Below are 18,429 nucleotides of genomic sequence, written 5' to 3' on the forward strand. Positions count from 1 at the left end.
AGAGTGCCCACGGGGTTGCCCCTAGCCTCACAATCATGAAATGATCAGCATTTCTTCCATGAGACACTGGCTACTTCAGGACTCTGTGCATTCAGGCTTGGGCACACATTGCTTTGTGAAATCAAGACTGGCACAAGTTTATGTTGTGTGGGGGAAGGTCAGAGACTTGATCTAAGGGAGGTGGTACATTAGGGTATTAAGATCATTTTGGGGACAAAGGACTTTGGTTTAAATTCTCACTCTCATGCTTTTTACCTGTATGATTCCAGGTAAGCCTCTACCTTACCTGGGCATCTATAAAATGAAAGGGTTGAACTAGGTGATCTTCCAGCACTAAATCTCTAATCCAGTGAGCCTGTAGACCTTGTTTGAAAGTAGGCAATTTCTCCATTGTGATCAACTGCTTGTTGCATGGAGCTTGGGGAAGCATCAGGAATGGGCTCCTCAGACAAGATGCCAAATCCTTGGGATGATTTCAAAGAAGTTGATAATTGACAGTATGAAGGATAAATGCACCAGTACATTGTTGATTATAGAATCTTAGAATTCTAGGCCTGGAACTGACCTGGTCATCTGGTGTAACCCCAAGGATTTGAAGTATGAACTCCATTTGAGTGGCTGAAGAATGGTATCCTCCATTTTCCCACTTGTAGTCCCCATCACAGAATCAGGATGTGCTGGGCACATATGTGCAGGAAGGCTCATGGCTGAGTGCTGCTGGGATTAGAGAGAAGAGGCACAGGGACCCACTCCTTACCCTCTTAGAGCTCACAGTCTAACAAAGGAATGATATGGAAACAAACAACTATTACAAGGTAGACTGTGCTTAGTTCCTGGTGAACAGCAATCATTGCAATAGGAATTCAGAAAAGAGATGGATGCCTGCAAGTTGTCAGAGAAGGCTTCCTGGTAGAGATGGGACTAGAACTGAAATAATAAGCATTTCTTAAGTGAATACTATGTTCCAGGCAGCATAATAAGTGCTGGTAACAAAATACGAACCCAAACGAAGATAGCCCTCTCCTCAAGGGGCTTACATTCTAATGGGAGGAAGGGTGGGAGAAAGTACCCACTAAGGTTCATGGTGGAGTAAGAAGTCTAGAGACTCAAAAGCAGAGCTCAGAAAAGAATGAGGGAGTAAACATCTGGCCTGAGCACTTTCCTTAAAATGCAACTTTTTAGTAAAATTCACCAGAGAAAAGGGTCACAGGGGCAGGGTGATCTTCCAAAAATGAGAAGGGTATTAGGTCAAGGTAAAGAAATAAGTTTGGGGCATCAAAAGTAGGGTCCATAGAGGAATAAAGGAGTGAGTCTTGAAGGATTAAGTCTTAGGAATTCTGGGAAAGAGTGTGGCAGCTAGAAGAGAAGGTATGGAAACAAAAGGACAGCATGGTACATTTGAGTAGAATGTAGGCTCTTTGAGGAAAGGGACCACTTGTGTTTTTGTTGTTGTTGTTGTTGTTTCCTTTTGTTTTGTATTTTACTTTGTATGCTCAGCATCTAACACATAATTCTTATTAAATTGAATTAAACAACACTCCCCCTACATCATCATCATCATCAAGTCTTCCCTTGAAGAGCTCTAATATTTAATTTCTAATATCTGAGGCAACCCATGGCAGTTTGAGACACTAATTATTAGGGATTTCTTGGATTCTTCCCACTTTGTCCACTGGCCACCTGTGGGACTAAAATGACTAAGTAGAATTCCTCTTCATTTGGCAACTCTGCAAATATTTGAAAATAATGATAATATCTTCTATTCTTCAGGTTAAACAGCCATCATTCCTTTACCTTACCTTCATGGGGTGTAGTTTTTGATATTCTTCTGATCTTAGTCACTTTCCTCTGGCCAAGCAGACAAATCCCAATGTTTTTAACATTCTACTTAAATAAAATTGTTCAGAAATGGACAAAAAAGTTCCAAATGTGGCCAAGAATAAGCAGGCAATCAGAAAACTAAAAAGTCAGTAATATTAGGAATATTACTTAGAGGTCAAAGCAGGTAAGGATGGAATATTTACTGATGAAAATGAGTATTTGGGAAGACATGAGTAGATGGGGGAGATGTGAGATTGTGTAAAGGCAACACCCACTGTGTTTCATTTTGGGGCTCCACTTTTGTCATCATTATGGTATGTGGGGGTGTTCCTCACATATGCCTCCCCCCAACTCTCCATTATTGATTCATTCTTAAGCCTTTAGTAGGAACTCTCTTCTCTGTTTCCTCAAATCTCCTGTGTTCTAAACTAGCTCCTTGATTTTAGGTAGCCCTTATACAACATTACCAAATCTCTCAAATAGAATAAACTTATTGTCATATGTAGTTGAAATGTCTTTGACTGAGTCAAAGAGATGTCCAGAACTTACGCATACCTAGTGAAGAATTGAGATGACTCCTCACCTGGCACATGTATTAGGGCTCAGCATCTTATTACTTGCTTTAAGGGTAGTGACATCACTTGACTGATTTTATCAAACAACCCCATCCTACACTGTGTCCTTAGTTTTAATATTTGCTGTTTTCAGCAAAACTATTCAAGTGTGCTTGGCAAAGTCCATAGTCCCAAATCCTCTTTGGTGACATGGGGGTGTGGTGGGGTGGCATTCTGAATTATCCTTTTTTTAGTGATTTATCTAGTTCCCTGTAATGAAGAGTCTTAGAGAAAGTCTTTGGGGCATAGTTAATTTTCAGATCAGGTAATTAACATTCTCTCACACTTCCAAATACCTAGTAACAGGATATAACAAATAAATATAATTTTATAAAGTTCTAATAAATTACCTCATATCTTGGTCCTTGCAAAAGGCCTTCCAGAACCCACAACAATAAATACAAGAAAATTAAAAATGAAAATAAATTAAGCTTCTCACCCAAGAGGGAAAGCCTGGTCCCTTACAGAGTTCCCTGAACTTTCTTTACAGGGATTAGGGACCTGAGGTTGATGAACTCAATGTCATCACTTCACCCTTCAGCTAAGAAACTAAGTTGATTTGGCTTGGTGTTGTGTAGTTAAGCTAGTTCTTTGACTCCAGGAAGGCTTCAGAAAGGGCAGTTTCCCTTTCCCATAGAAGGGTACCTGGTAAATACAATTGTTTCTATTCTGGCCAGAAACTCTTGAGGGTCTTCTCCCATTGATTCTTTTGTGAAGACAAACAAGGCCATCTTCTGCCTCCATTATTACCTAGCCTTTAATCAGTGAATGGGTATTGCCTAAAGCAAACAGATCTGGGAAAGACCTTAGTTTAAAAGGGCCAGGCTTCTGCCACTGGCCATCACCAGTCCTCCTGACCTATCTCTTGCCATTGGATTTTTTTTTTTTTTGGTGAGGCAATTGGGGCTAAGTGACTTGCCCAGGGTCACACAGCTAGTTAAGTGTTAAGTGTCTAAGGCCGGATTTGAACTCAGGTCCTCCTGAATCCAGGGCCGGTGCTCTATCCACTGCGCCACCTAGCTGCCCCGCCATTGGATTTTAATGACTCTGGAGGAGAGAGGTTGATGACTTTGCACAGTTCTGCCTCACTTATGTCCAATTCACTCTTAAGTCAAAACAACACCCTCCTGATGTCATTGGTCCTCTTCTTCAAGAACTAAGGACAAACAACAACAGAAGCATACCTCCACTCTCAATGTATGCCAGTAGCAAGTGCTACAACAAGACCAGGGCTGAGTCCAAGGAGAATTGGGTTATTTGCCTTCTCCCTTTCTCATTAAAGGGGCTCCTCTATTCTGTACCCTCCTCATAGCAGGTTTAATCATTAATTGATTTAAAAAAAGATAAGAAAAATCAAGCTTCCTATATTGGAAGTAAAAGAGAAGTTAGAAAAATTCTCTGACCAAGTAGAGCTCTCCCCAAAAGGATTATGGAACTGGAGTGGACACAAGCTAGACTACAAACCTAGAACTGGGCAGGGAATGAGACTTAAAGACTTTTCCCTTTCTCTTTTCCTCTACTCCTGACCTCTCAAGAGAGAACAGGTTTATTGGTTTAAAATCCAATGTAGCCCCTGCAAAAACACATGGCAACCACCCTCCCCATCCCAAATGCCCTAGGGATCACTGTGAATTGCAAGGGAAGTCAAAGTGGAATTCTAAACTCACTGAACAAAAGAGCAGGCAGCCTCAGTTTAAGAAAAGCTTCAAATCAGAATGAGGTTCTCAGAGGGAGTTAGCATTTAGAGTTGATTACTTGGAGTTGAAAGACCAATAGACAAACCTTAATTTATGCTATCATAATAAGGTAAAAAGTTTAGTTTGCTCTTGGAAGTATTTTTCATTTCTCCAATTGATAAATGATCATAGGATATGAACAAGCAGTTTTCAGATGAAGAAATCAAAGCTATCTATACTCGAAGGAAAAAAATGCTCTAATTCACTATAGGTTAGAGAAATGTAAATTAAAACAGCTCTGAGGCATCACCTAACACCTATCAGATTGGTTAACATAACAGAAAAGGAAAATGACAAATGTTGTCATAACATTGTTTGAGTTGTGAACTGAACCAATCATTCTCTCGAAAGTAATTTGGAACTATGACCAAAGGGCTATAAAACTGCATACTCTTTGGCCCAGCAATACCACTACTAAGTCTATATCTCAGAGATTTTAAAAAGAGAAAAGGACCCATTTGTACAAAATTTTTTGTGATAGCATAGAATTGGAAAATGAGGGGATGCCCATCAATTGAGGAATGGCCAAATAAGTTATGGTATATGATTGTGATGGAATATTTTTGTGCTATAAGACATGATGAGCAGACAGATTTCAGAAAAAGCTGGAAGGACTTAGATGAAGTGATATATAGTGAAGTAAACATAATCAGGAGAATGTTGTGCACAGTGACAGCAATATTGTACCATGAGCATTGAATGACTTAGCTATTATCAGGAATACAATGATCCAAGGCAATTCCATAGGACCTATCATGAAAAATGTTATCTACCTAAAGAGAAAGAACTGATGGAATCTGAATGCAGATCCAAGTATACTTTGAAATTAAAAAAAAAAAACCTTTATTTTTCTTTTCTTTTTTCTGCGTTTATTTTATCACAGGACTAATACGAAAATATGTTTTGCATATATTTACCAGCTTAGACTCTTCCCACTAAACTCTGGTTATTCAAAAGACCATCAAAAACAGTGCATAGCAAGTAAACCAATTTATTCAAACAAAACAGCAAACAGAAATTGGTGAAGTTCAGAAGATTAGAATATGCCAAAGAATAAGCAAGAGTAAATGGCATCTTAAACTAGGAGTGAGATAAGACCTCACCTCAAATCAGGAGAAAGGAAAAAAATCTATTTCAGGAAGATCTGTTCTCAGCAATCTTTTTAGATTTGCAAGCCCTAAAGGTCAAGGGACAACACAGAAGCCAGCTCCTTTGCATGCTTCAGGCTCTGGGGCTCCTAATAGCCCTTTGGAAGCTTGAGTTCCCACTGCCTCCCTTGAAGTCCTAATCTGAAGTGTTTCTGTCATGGTTTTTCCCTTATCAGATACAAAACATTCTCTCAGCTGGTTGGGAGGCACATCTTCTGCGTACACAGCATGCAGCATAGAGCTGACCCTCTCCCACCTCATGTGAGTAGAAATGAGTAATACATAAGCAAAATATTTCAAGGAATTCTCATAATAGGCAAACATGGCAGAACTTATCTCAAAAATAAGGGTATTATCTTGTAATCATGTTACAAACAAGTCGGTCTGGGCACAAAGCTCTCATGAGGCAGTAGAAGTATCCCATCAAGTATCCTTGATCCTGAGGTAGGCATCTTATCTGACCCAAATGTAACATATAAGAATGAGAAAGAATTACTTCCAGGTGTTGGCAAGGCAAATACCCATGATTGGTAGAGTGCAGTATGCTAATTTAGGAAACAGCCATTCTGTTTATACCCATAAGTCTTTAGGGCCAGTGTTAGTTGAGTTCTTTTAGATTGGTACAAAGAACAAGTAATGAAGCTATGACACCATAGCCAGTCTACCATGGCTTATTCAGAATAATACTAGTTTATTTTGTTTCTGTTGCCATTCACAGAGATGACGAGGAGTCCAAACAATCAAATCATTTCAAGTTATATCAGCAGTGAGACAAACTTCAGTAATCAGCAGTCACAAAATTGGTCCAAATATTTTGGAAAGCAATTTGGAGCCACACCAAGAAAGTGATTAAAATAGGATTTTCTAAGCATTTATCCCTAAGGAGGTCAAAGAGATAAAGGTGTCATATGTACCAAAATATGTATTACGATAACTTTTGTATTATTGGAACAATAATGCATTATTAGTGGAATTGTGAACTGATTCAGCCATTCTGGAGAGCAATTTGGAACTACGCCCAAAGGGCTATGGGGCTGTGAATACCCTTTGACCTGGTAGTACCACTACTGGGTCTGTATCTCAGGGAAATCATAGAGGAGGGAAAGGGACCCACATGTACAGGAGTATTTAAAGCAACTCTCTTTGTGGTGGCAAATAATTGGAGATGGATGGAATACACATCAATTGGGGAATTGGCTGAACAAGTTGTGGTATATGAATATAATGAAATACTATCGTGCTGTAAGAAACGATGAGCAGGCAGATTTCAGAAAAACCTAGAAAGACCTAAGTGGACTGATGCTGAGTGAAGTGAGCAGAACCAGGAGAACATTGTACACAGAAACAGAAACACTGTGTGATGATCATCTATGATAGACTTAGCTCTTCTCAGCAGTGCAATGATCCAAGACAATTCCAAAGAACTCATGATGGAAAATGTCCTCCACATCAAGACAAAAATAACTGTGGATTCTGTATGCAGATTGAACCATACTGTTTCTACTTTTTTGAGGTTTTTCCCTTTTGTTGTGATTCTTCTTTCAAAACATGACTAATGCAGTAATATGTGTAATGTGATTTTATGTATATAACCTATATCAGATTGCTTTCTGTCATGGGGAGGGGGGGGTAAAGAGGGAGGGAGAAAAATTTGGAACTAAAAATCTTATGAAAATAAATGTTGCAAACTATCTTTACATGTAACTGGAAAATCATAAAATACTTTTATGATTAAAAAGACCAAAAACTTTTGTATTAACAAAGAACACGAGAGAAAGTAAATGTACACTGATTGAAGCATGGCTAAATAAATGTTGATTGATGGATGTAATGGACTGTTACTGCTCTATAAAAAATGATGACTATGAAAACTCCAAAGGAGCATGGAAAGACACATATGAACTGTTTTAAAGTGAACAGAACCAAGAAAACATAGACTATATGTATACACAACAATATAAACGAAAAGGGAAAAAAATGAAACTAAATTCTAATTATGATGACCAAGTATGGCCTCAAAAAAGAGATATAAGAATGTCCCTGCTTCCCATATTTGCTGAGGTAAAGGACTATTGGTATGGAGCAATTGTATGTACTTGGTTTATGTTTTGGTTAGTAAAGCAGAATTTTATTTTATTTTTCTTTCCATTTAGTTCTTGTTTTTTAAATAAAGAAAAGGTCCTTGGGGGTAGAGGGAGAAATATATTGGGAAATAAGGGTGATGCAAAACCATGAAGAAATAAAGAAAAAAAAGATTGTCTCATTTGGATCAGCAGGTATGAGAAAAGTGACGTTGACTAATTAGGAAGAAAATACAGGAGAGCTCCAGCCAAACTGGACTGCTCCCTGTTTGTTCCCTAGACCTCCTATTTCCATGCCTTTACAAGGTTTTCTCCCAGGCCTGCCATGTTTTCCTTCCTCATTTTTACCTCTTGGAAACTATAGTTCCCCTAAAGGTCTGGCTCAAACGCAACCTTCTTCAAGAAGCATTTCTCCACAGGGCAGAAAGGACTCCCCATGCCAGGAGCTGTGAGGTATCCCTTGGCTGCGTGTAACCCCTACATGTGTGTATCACCAACTTTATGTTTGGAGTTTGAGCCCTCTCCCTGGGAATTTTGCACTTGCTGCAAGGAAAGCATATCTCAGGCTGCTGGGTTTACCTTTGCATTAACAACTTTAAGCCAGAGCCCAAGAACTTTGTGTATTCAAGGGAAAAGTATACTTCCAGACTGAACGATATGTTGGAACTTCTGTCTTGCTCTAGCTTCATTATGCCTTTGTAAAAGCTAGTTGGTATCAATGATTTGATTCACACTGGGGAGGGGGAATATACTAGGTAACCCAATAACCTTAAATGTTACAACCATGGAGGCATCTAGGTGGCATTGTGGATAAAGCACCGTCTCTGGATTCAGGAGGACCCGAGTTCAAATCCAGCCTCAGATACTTGACACTAGCTGTGTGACCCTGGGCAAGTCACTTAACCCTCATTGCCCCCTCCCCCCCCAAAAAAGTTACAACCACTCATGACTACCCTTGGAACCTGAAGGGAGAAATCTTATGCTCTCCACTTGGAATCTTACCTTCTAGTCCAAGTGCAAGCTGAGAGAGTGAGACCTGAAGAGGTGCTTCCCATGAGTTGGTTGTTAAGTGAGTATGTCTCTTAGACTGAGTTTAGGCCCCCATTTTGGCAGATAATACCATGGGTGGGTGGAAGAAAAGTTTGTTTCCCTAATCTATTGAGGGAGGGATACAAGTTTCTCAGTATATAGAGATTTGAGCCGGCTGTTTAATCACCGTGGGTTCCCCAAATTCTGTTGCTGTACATTTAGATCTTGGCTTGACGCCTCCTTGTTTTGTAATTATTTTGTGTCGTAGCCAACAGGACTGGCATATACTGATTTTTCAGATAGCACATTGTGAGGTCACCTTGACCCCATTTAGACCCTCTTTGGTTCTGCTTCCCACCAGGAAGCAAAGACATTTTATGTCACCATGCCCCGTGCTAAACTGCTTCTTGTTGTCTACTACTCCCACACCTAATAAAGGTAGGGACCTACCATAGAAGTTTAGCAATACTGATATTTTTATCTGGATGATTTGCTTGGCTTTAGGCTCTTCCATTTTCCTTAGTTTGGCTTCAGTGCAATGTGGTAGATGTGGACCCGGGTACAAATCCAAACTCTGCTACTTATTCAGTGCCTGGCACATAGTAGGTGCTTGCTAAATGTTTATTGAAATGAACTGATATAAAATTAAACAAATAGATTGCTTATAGCTAGCATTTTAAGATTATTAAAGTGCTTTCCAAGTGCTAACTCATTTGATCCTCACAACAACCCTGGGAGATAGGTATTATTATCAGTTCCATTTTAGAATTGAGGAAACTAGAACAGACAATGATTAAGTGAGAAGTGCTGGATCAGACAGCTCAAAAGTGTCTCAGACAACATTTGAACTCATGTCTTCCTGACTGCAAGTATTGGTAGTCTACCTAATGTACCATCTAGCTTCCTATCACTCTGGGCCCCAATTTCCAAAATGAGAGGTTTAGATGACAAGACCTATGTGATTCCTTCCAGATTTGTCTCCATTCCAAGGAAGTACTGGGTAATCTCTGAGGTCCCTTCTGATTCTAAATCCTGCCATCCCAAAAGGCTGTGAGCCAGAGCCACTTAATATTTGTTGTAGTTAGCATTATCTTAGCCACTAAGGCCTAGCTTTCTTTGTAAGAAGGGAAAGTATAAGGTGCCTTAAACAAGTGGTTCAATTATGAAAGAATCATAGATTTAAAACTGGAAGGGACTTAATAAATCACATAGTCCAGCCCTCCAATTTTACATATGAGGAAACTGAGGCTTAGAGAAGATAGGTGACCAGACCAAGATGACAAAGGTAATAAGTGACATAGCCAGGATTTGAACTCAGATCCTATGATTTCAGACTAACATTTTTCCTCCTATTACACCACACTTCCTCCAACTCTGTTGGTACAGTATGTCAGCCTTGTTCCTGTTTTTGCCCTGATCTATATCTTGGTTCCACCAATGGGGTGATTCACTTTTCCCCTGTGATCCAGACACTGTTGTTATGTTTTCTGAGTTAAAATGTCCCCTGATGTTCTGGCCTCTGTTCTGTCAAAACTGAGTGCAGACTCAGCTGGTACAATTCAGATAGGGATTGTTCAACCAGAACTGAAGTATCCTTTGTAGTGTCATTTCCTCTCCCATAGTGGTACATGAGAGTTCAGGAGCAGTGATCAAGTCCCTTTGAATACCCCCAATACCCCAACATGGCCTAGGGAGAGGAGGATGAAGAACAAGCCCTTTGAGCCCCTTGGCCTGCATATTATACTCTTGCCATTGAAGCCAATCTCCTACTGAACCACTCAGACACCAATCCCCTTCCTATCATCCAGGACTTTTAAGTAGCCCAGAGGAAATACTGGCACAATCAACTGTTCCCTTTAGCACCAAAGTGATTTCCTCCAAGTACAGGTCTGACCATGCCATTCCCTTACTCAATAAACTACCTTTTCTGCTGACATTTAAAGCCTTTCACAACCTGGTTCCAACCTACCTTCCCATCTTTATTATACATCCCCTTCATGGACACGATATTCCAATCTGGTCCTCTTGCTGTTCCTCACACATGACATTCAATTCGCCTCTGCACTGACCTTCCCCAGACCCTGGAATGCCCTTCCTCCTTCTCTTTGCCTTGTAGAATCCCTTACTTCCTCCAAGATTCAACCCAAGCTCCATCTTCCCCAGAAAGCCCTTTCTGGTTGGTCCAGCAGCTGGTGCCCTCCCTCCCAAAATATCCTAGTGTTTATTTTTGTTGTTCAGTTGTGTCTGACTCTTCCTGACCCCAATTGGGATTTTCTTGGCAAGAATACTGGAGTGGTTTGCCATTTCCTTCTCCAGCTCATTTCATAGATGAGGAAACTGAGACAAACAGGGCTAAGTGACTTGCCCAGCTTGACCCAGCTAGTAAGTGTCTGCTAGATTTGAAGTCAGAAAAATAAATCTTCCTGATTTCAGGCTCAACACTCTACCTGCTGTGTCACCTGGGTGCCCTGAAGTTTATTTTGTAATTATTCAATATATCTTGTATATGTATATGCTCTTTCTTGCCTGTTAGAATATAAGTTCCTTGGGGGCAGCTATGTGGCACAGTGGATAAAGCACCAGCTCTGAATTCAGGAGGACCTTAGTTCAAATCCGGCCTCAGACACTTGGCACTTACTAGCTGTGTGACCATGGGCAAGTCATTTAACCCTCATTGCCCTGAAAAAAAGAATATAAGTTCCTTGAGGGTTGTTTCATATTTGTCTTGGTGTCCCCCAGTGTTTAGCACAGTGCCTGGCACTCAGTAGGTCCCTATTAAATGCTTATTTGTGGATTGATTTACTGACTGACTCATAGGACTCAGAAGGCATTGGTTCAAATATTTCCTTTGTCTTTTATTACCTCTGCAATCTGGGGCAAGTCACAACCTCTTTGGGCCTCACTTTCTTTGTCTATCAAATGAGCAAGTTGAACTAGATATACTCTAAATTCTCTGCTCCATCTGACATACTCTGAACTGTTTTGCTGGAGGATATCATCCAGCTGAATCTTCTTGTTTTACAGAGGATCAATCTGAATCCCAGAGAAGGAAAATGACTTATCCAAAATCACACTTGCAAGTTAGGAGCAAAATTCAGGTCTCTGGGGCTGGGTTTCATACTACTAAATGACATGGATTTCTATTAGGGTCCCTATTCATAGCTTTCCTTCTAAAATCCTTCCTTGATTGTTCAGAGCTCCCTTAGTTCTTTCTTAGGGATAGCAATGGCTCTCTCTGTAGTATGTATATTGATGAAATGGCAAGGTAGGAGCACACAGAGACAAAGCATTGTTTGTGCCTGACTAACCCACCCTCAACCCCCAAAACTCCTTAGCTTTTTTGTTTTCCCAACTGATAAAATTCCTCCAAGCTGGCATCCCCAGATGTACCATTTTAATGTTCAAGTTTCCTTTGCAATTATGGGCTTCTTTAGAAACAGCTCCAGTCATCTTGCAAAATCATTTCCAAATACCTTCAGACAGACAGCAGCTTTATCTAGCCCTCAGAATTTGCATTGGCCTTATTCATATTTCTGGGTGCGGCCCAGCTCTTCCAGGTTGGCACACTCCAGACTACTAATCCTCAAGCAGAACTTCATCATATGAGAAGCAGTGGGGGCATTTTGGAAAGAGTACTGGATTCCCCCATTGCTGAATCTTCATCTCTGCCCTGGCTCTTATGTCAGTGAATCCCACATCCCCCACCTCTACCCAACCCAGTCTTTTGTCCCTTCGCTAAAAAATCTATCCAAGGAGAGTCAGAAAGGTAACCAGTACATTTCTGGTAGGATACAGGAACAGTTGAAAAAGACAAGCTAACACTGGATTTGGGGTTAGAAGACCTGGGTTTGAAGACTGGCCCTAAAATTTTCTGACCTCTAGAGGAAGGCCTTCTGTGGATATGCTCTGTCACTTGGCTTTGGAACTGCTAGCCCAGAGCAGTGATATCCTAGATGGGAAGAATCCCCTCTAGTAATCCCCAGACCACCACACCTTGCTTTCAGTCCTCAACTTTGACCAGTGATTCCCTAATGCTGGATGTCCCCTCCACCTGACCCAACTCCTCCTCCTCTTCCTTGGGAAATAGTAATCAAACTAGTATTGCTTCTAGAAAAGGAATGTCAAAAGAATGCCCTATGACCCCACCCACTTTAGACTATAAGCTCCTTGACATCAAGCAATCTTTCTCTTTTTTGTGTATTCCCAGTGCTTAGGAAACAATAGGAAACAATAAATACTCTTTCATTAATAATCCATCTGTGAAATGAAAGGTTTGTACTAAATTATCTCTAAGGTTTATTCCAGCTCTAAATTATATGACATATGGTTATGTCCAGAGGGCTAGCTGGTAAATGTTTAACAACTGGTTTTCCAAATATATATGTGTGTGTGTGTGTGTGTGTGTGTGTGTGTGTGTGTGTGTATACATATATATATATACATATATACATATATATATATCCTAATTCACTTTTTAAGTTTAAACTGCCTTATTAACACTTTCAAAAGTCTAGACAATCATCATCAACAATGACAAAAAAATCAAGCCTTTGTTTGTAGCCTTTGCCAGTTTCTGAGATATAAGTGTTCACACTGAATGTTTAGCAATTTATTCTTCAGAGCCCCAACACTCCCTTGATCATGACTATGTCACTAGCTTCATTAATTGGTCCAGAATGAAGGAAGGAAAAGGCATTGTACATAGTAGACTATTAATGCATGTTTGGTGAATTGAAATGAATTCAGGATCCATTTTCCCATAAAAACATGGGAATCTAGAACTGCAACTGAACAGACTCTTAGATGTCATTTGGAACAACACTCTCAATTTGGAGAGGAAGAAATCTTGAGAGGAGGGATGATTTGCCCAAAGTCACAGGGCTGGTAAGTGGCAGAGCAGGAATCCAAACCCAGATCTCTTAACCCCAAGTTCAGTACTCTGCTCACTACAACATGCTTTGTCCTGGCTGGGCTCTGTTCCTTTCAGGGCTTTCTGAAAGATGGGAGAGGTGAACAACTTGGGTACACATTTGCTCTTTGTCTGGGCCCCATTCTATGGTGACAGCATAAATCAATTCCTCTTAGACACAATTCAGGAAGAAGCACATTAAAGAGTATCATTCAAAAGGTGGGGGAAGAGACTTAGGGAGCTTAGGGTAATGGCAGGCGTGCCCTGCCAGGGCTCGGAAGCCCTTGAAATCTCTGGCTTGTGGCCCAAAACTTGGCCCCTGGATAAAAGCAATTTCATTTCAGAATCACTTACAGGACTTTCTTGAATACTCTGACAAGTCCCTGAACTTGGCCTTCCACTCCCATTCTAATTGCCTTCCTATATGTATGGGGTAAAAGCAGGGAGGGGCTCCCTCTGAGAGACTACTTTCAATGCATATAAATTTGTGGAAGAAGGTTTGTTTTCCTTTCCAAAAGAAAGATGATGCTTCATCTCTAGTTTGGCATAGAAGTGTTAGTGCAGGCTGGAAGGAGCTCTTCTGAGAAGATAATGGGAGAAGAGTTGGATGGAGGCAATTGAATGGAAATAGCTTGCATTTTAAAAAAAAACATGTAATTATCTAAGATGTGTAGTACTAATTCAATTAAATTTTTTACATATAATAAATCACTTGATTTAAGAGGATAGGGCAAAGGCATGATGTAAAGGAAAATGTATGGGACTCATATTCAAGGGATCAAGATTACTAATAGCTTTAGAGCTGGAAGTAACCTTAGAGGCCAACTCCTTAAATGTCTTAATTTTACATGGAAGATCAGGAGAAATCACTTTCCCAAAGTCACATATGTAAATGGAAGAGCTTAGATTTGAACCCAGGGCTTCTGACACCAAATCCAAGGCTCTTTTCAAGGTCTACCCTAGAATCTAGTAATTTTTTGACTCTAAAAAGACCAGCATGGTTCTACAGATTACTAAATAAGTGGCAGGATTAGAACTTGGCTCTTGTGGCACCAAAGCCAGTGCTTTTCTCCTCTATAACATTCTATTGTATTTTCTACTGCCAGCACTGCCACTAACTTGGTTCATGACCTTGGACAACTGGTTTCCCTTCATTAGAGCACAATTGACTCATTTGTAAAATGTAGATGTTGGGCTCAATGATTTAAGTTCCCTTCAAGCTCTACTGTTGTATTTCTTGCTTTAATGGCTTGTGGTTCTAGGTGTTCTATGATTGGTGAGTTCTACCAACACATTAGTTGGAATAGCTATTCATTCCATCATCCAGTTCCCTGATTTTAGCTTCAGTTTCCTCATCTGTACAATGGGTGTGAAAATAGCTGTACAAAGGTATTCACAAGGTTATTGCGTATAATACACTTTGTATGCTTTGAAGGGTTCTAAAAATGTCAATTGTTGCTATCATATGTGGAACATTGTGCCTATGGAAACTTCTGCCCCAGGAAAGGGTTTCCCAGGAATTAGCTATGATGTTGGGGATGCCCACAGTATTTTAAGTGAGAGTATTCTAAGTAGAATAAGCTGTTAGCATATCAGGAGAGGGAACTTTCTAGGAAGCAGAGCAAAATGGAAGAGAAGGAAAGAAAAGCATGAGTGAGGTGATAATACCAAATTCTATTTCTAGGGTGTTTTATGGCCTACAAAGCACATGTCACCTAATAGTCTTTATTTTTTTTAGTGAGGCAATTGGGGTTAAGTGACTTGCCCAGGGTCACACAGGTAATAGTCTTGTGAAGCAGGTGATGAAAGCATTATTATCACCATTCTGCAACTGAGAAAAATGAGGCCTTGGGAAGTTCGATGACTTGTCCAGAGCCACATAACTAGTAAGTATTGGAGCTGAGATGAAGGACTCAGGACATTTCTCCAAAGATGAGTAGTCTTTTCTCTATATTGCATCACAAGAATGAGATTCCTTCATTAGGCAAATTTTCCTGTCTATTATGTACATAGCCTAATGTAAAACATTGTGGGAGATAAAAGATGAGTAAGCCATATTTTTGTCCTCAGGAACCTTAGAGTTGAAATAAGAATAAATGTGAAAGAGTAAAAAAAAAAAGACCTGCACAGGAACATGTCACTGACTAATAGATTTCATTCTTAGCAGTAGAGGGGTCCAGCATAGGGCCAAACCAGATCATATTGTAGGACATGTTTTTGCCTAAAGAGATATCAAGACAATGTAGTCCTTTTGTGTGTAGAAATCAGGTGTTGATGCATAACTGGCCAAGAACACTTCAAACCATGAAAAATAATTATTAAGTTTGAGTAAAGAAAATTAACTGCTAAATTTAGTCCAAATCATAGAATCACAGACTGACAGGGCTGAGAGGTACCTTATAGGTTATTAATGTAATCATCTCATTTTATAGTTGAAGCAACCAAGGTCCAGAGAGGTTGAAAGACTTACCCTAGGTCATGTTAGCATCCCAGCAAAGACCAGAACCTAGGCCTTTGCTATTATGAATACCTGTTGCTTAGTGATCATCACAAAAGCTAGGAATCAAGGGTTTGTAATGATTGGAATGACGCCACCTACTGGAGACTTACTGTAGAAAAGCTCGGCCATGAGGTGAAGGTCTTTGAGGGCAAGACCATGCGTCTTTTCTTAGGCGTCAGGAAGTGACATTTACTTGTGGGAGGAAGAAGGGGGATCCTGGTTCTCTGTCTTGCTTCTTTCCTGTGGACTCTAGCTCCCCTATCCTCTCTTTACCAAATTCTTATTTTCCTTAATAAATGCTTAAAAGTCTAACTCTTGCTAAAGCTCATAATTTATTGGTGACCACTCATTAGATATTTTAGACAATATAGCTAGAATTTTATCTTTAACAGTTTGAAGTTAGAAGATGATAGTCCCAGATCATGGATTTTAGATCTGAAAACTAAATCAAATCAATAAGCACTTATTAAGTCCCTACTATGTATTTTGGATATATAAAAGTGCAAAAACAAGTCCCTGTCCTCAAGGAGTTCATAGCTTAAGGGAAAAAATGTGTAAGCAACTATATTGAAACAAACAAATTATATATATATATATATATATATATATATATATATATATATACATGATTAATTTGAAATAATCTCAGAGAGAAGGCACTGAGATTAAGGAAGATGGGAAAGTCTCCTTAAAGAAGGTGGGATTTTAGTGGAGACCTGAAGGAAGGCACAAAAGTTGGGAGACTGAGATGATGAGGGAACATGAAGGACAGCCAATGAGGAGACATAGAGTGAAGAGATGGTGTGTTGTGTGTGAAAAACGGTAAGAAGATCAGTGTCACTGGGCTGTAGAATGGGGTAAGGGGAGTCAAGTGAGCTTCTCTGAGACCCAGATTGCCCAAGTTGCAAACCCTGCTACAGCTCTGTGTCTATGTGACCTTGAGCAAGTCACTTCTCTCTGAAATTTGTGTTCCTTATCTCTAAAACAAAGGAATTGGACTAGATGATGACATCTAAGAGCATTTTCAGCATTAAAGTTCTATGATCCAAAAAAGATGCTTTAAGAGCATACAGATCTCCTCCAGTCTTGGAATTCTTAAAAAAAAATCCTTTAGAATGATTCTTTAAAGGGATAAGTAACATATAGACACAGTTACATGACAGTGCATAGAGCACTAGGGCATTAGTCAGGAAAACCTGATTTAAACTGCTGCCTCATACATATAATAGCTGTGTGACCCCAGGGAAGGAATTTTACCTCTCTTCCTCAGTTTCTTTTACTATAAAATAAGGGTAATAGTAGCATCTCCCCTTCCGGGGTTATTGTGGGGATCAAATGAGATAATATTTGTAAAGCGCTTGTCACAGTGCCTGGAGCATGGTAGGCACTTAAGTCCTTTTTCCCTTTCTTCCCTTCCTTCCTCCCTCTCCCTTCCTTCCTCCCTTCCTTCCTCCCTTCCTTCCTTCCTTCCTTCCTTCCTTCCTTCCTTCCTTCCTTCCTTCCTTCTTTCCTTCCTTCCTTCCTTCCTTCCTTCCTTCCTTCCTTCCTTCCTTCCCTACTTCCTTCCCTCCTTCCCTCCCTTCTTTTTTTTTTTTGCAGGGCAATGAGGGTTAAGTGACTTGCCCAAGGTCACACAGCTAGTATCGAGTGTCTGAAGTTAGATTTGAACTCAGGTCCTCCTGAATCCAGGGCCTGTGCTTTATCCACTGCATCCTCTAGCATCCCTCCCTTCTTTCCTCCCTCCCTCTCTTCCTTCCTTCTTTCCTTTCATCCATTGAACCTTAGTAAACCCACACAGTAGATCTACCATACACCAGTGATGGCCAGGTCTATAGGTTTCAATCAGATTGGAAACATTGCTTCCTAACTCTCCTTATTCCTCCCAGGGACATTCATTTCTCACCTGATTATTTCAGTCATCATAATGACCACAACTCTGTGCATCTTTATATATTAGAAGTAAATAATAAAAATAGATAAATTCAGCAGGAGAAAGAAAGTGGATTTGATAAACTTCAGGAAATTGCCAACCTCCTTCAGTGACTCTAAGATTCTTCCAGAAGCAAAGACTCATCGTTTCAATATCAATATTCTATATCACTATATTACTATATCAATATTCAACCAGTGGCATTATATGGCTTCAAGTCATGGAAGAGTAAAGGCTTTGAAGAAGAGAAAATGAGTAATACTTGGGGAGCAAAGGAGAAGTATATGTTGGGCATGAGAAGATCGTGGCACAGCAAATAAGGCATTTCTAAGAACTGAAATAAAATAGTCATCAGGGAAATGTATAAACGCAAAGGAAGATGGGCAGTGGGTCATATGGAAAGAATGAGTAATGGCCAGTGGACAACCTGACTGCTCCATTAGTACCATTACCACATTGAGGGAAAGCTATGAAGGCCTCCAGTATGTTAGGGAAATTAGAGAAGGGGATTAACATGAGTTCCAAAATATGGGCAGGAATGTGATTTGGTTTGAATTTCTGGAGAAAATACACCAAATTCAGGACCACTGCTCCATTCAAACATCTGAATAATGAGCGCAGATGATTGATTTGTTCCTACATAAAAATGGAGGTGATTCAA

Source organism: Dromiciops gliroides, chromosome 2, assembly GCF_019393635.1.
Source record: "Dromiciops gliroides isolate mDroGli1 chromosome 2, mDroGli1.pri, whole genome shotgun sequence".
In the NCBI taxonomy this organism is placed as follows: Eukaryota; Metazoa; Chordata; class Mammalia; order Microbiotheria; family Microbiotheriidae; genus Dromiciops; species Dromiciops gliroides.